Below are 1934 nucleotides of genomic sequence, written 5' to 3'. Positions count from 1 at the left end.
TAAATTTCCCAAATCTAGAATTAAAAAGAAAAAACTTTTATGAATTTCTGTTCTAAGATAATTTGAACATTGCCAGTAATTTTTACGTATTTAGTCAAAATTGAACTTTAAATGCTTATAAAAAAAAAATCGTGACTATATATTTCTTTTATTTTTCAATTGCTATTGTAAAAATATATTATGAGCCTTGTATTAAATTTTGAAATCTTAGATATAAAAGGAAAATTTTTTATGAATTTCTAGCATAAAATAATTTACGAATTTTCGTGATTTTTACATAATATGTTGTCAAAATTTGAACTTTAAATGCTTATAAATAAAAATTGTGACAATGTATTCCTTTTATTTTGCAACTGCTATTGTAAAAATATGTTAGGAGCCTTGTATTAAATTTCCAAATCTTAGAATTAAAAAGAAAAACTTTTATGAATTTCTGTTTAAGATTATTTGAACATTGCCGTAATTTTTACGTATTTAGTCAAAATTTGAACTTTAAATGCTTATAAAAAAAAATTGTGCCTATGTATTTTTATAATTTTTGAATGGGAGTTAGAACAACATATGTGGACCCTTCTATTAAATTTTCAAGTATTTTGTCCCAGCTAATTTTTTTTTATCAACATTTATAAAAAAAAAATCAAAAAAAATCGATTATTTCAATTGCCTATAAATAGATTAAAAATTAGTGAAATATTTTGAAAATAAAACTATATAAAGAAAATGTCAATTTAAACAACTGGTAAAATTTTCAAGTGTCTACGACTCATACTTTTTGAATAATAACAAATATCAAAAATCGTTTGAGGCTAAACCGTTATTTAATGCGGTTTTGTAAAAATTTAAATTTCAAACACTCCTAAAAATTTTTTCTCTTAGTCCGGTTGAGTTTTTTTTACAGATATTTAAAGAAAAACTTATGGAGAACCTTGTACCAAATTTTAAAAGCTTAGTTATAAAAGAAAAAAATTTTACGATTTTTCAACCACAAAATTACTTGCAAATTTTCGCAATTTTGACATATTTCGTATAAATTTAAACTTTAAGCACTTATAAAAAAAAATTGTGACTAACGATTTTGGATTTTTTTTTATCACTGTGAGAACAACTTATAAGAAACCTTGTATTAAATTTTCAAAGTTTTCTATCCAATCAAAAATTTTTTATCGTTATTTTTAAAAAAAAATACTTAGAAAAATTGAAAATTTCATTTGTCTATAAATAGCTCAAAAAAAGTCGAAACACTTTGAAAATTTAACCCTGTATAGACAACGCTAATATAAACATCTGTTGCAAATTTCAAGTGCTTACAATAATTATTTTTTGAGTTACAGTAAAATTAAGTTTTCGTTTTTGTCAAAAATTGGTTTTGCGTAAAAATTCGCGTTTTTCCGTTATTTTTTTAAGGTTTTTCCTGCCGCTTTTGAAAAGTATTGGAAAATTTTCACTTTTGACCCCCCAAAGTACCAACTAGATTCACTTTCCTTTCAGAAAAGGTACAACTTTTGAAAATGGAAGCATTTTTACTGCTCCAAAAGTTGTCGTCAGACACAAAAAAAAAAAAAAAAAAAAAAAAACAAAAAAAAAAACACACATCATTGTAAAATCAATACATTCATCACTTCGTTCAGAATCTAAAAATTAGAATTTGAATAAACTCATATTCTTATTACACATATAAGAACATGTGGGCATATGCGCTACTTACTTGGTATTGCACCCTATAGATATATCACAACATTGGTTTCCAGGGCGAATTCGCAAACGCGTTTCGTAGCAGTCCGACACTTTCGGCTATTATCATGTTATTATTATTGTACCCTGTCCCACACACACACACCCATCTCATTGCCTATGTCGCGGTCGTCTGCTGATCGTTTCGCCCTCGGCCGAGCACGCACTCGCGCGCACGCACATCCCGAGCTCATTGTGTGTAT

The sequence above is a fragment of the Acyrthosiphon pisum genome, chromosome A2 (genome assembly GCF_005508785.2).
Source record: "Acyrthosiphon pisum isolate AL4f chromosome A2, pea_aphid_22Mar2018_4r6ur, whole genome shotgun sequence".
Lineage (NCBI taxonomy): Eukaryota > Metazoa > Arthropoda > Insecta > Hemiptera > Aphididae > Acyrthosiphon > Acyrthosiphon pisum.
This window is presented reverse-complemented; position numbering follows the sequence as displayed.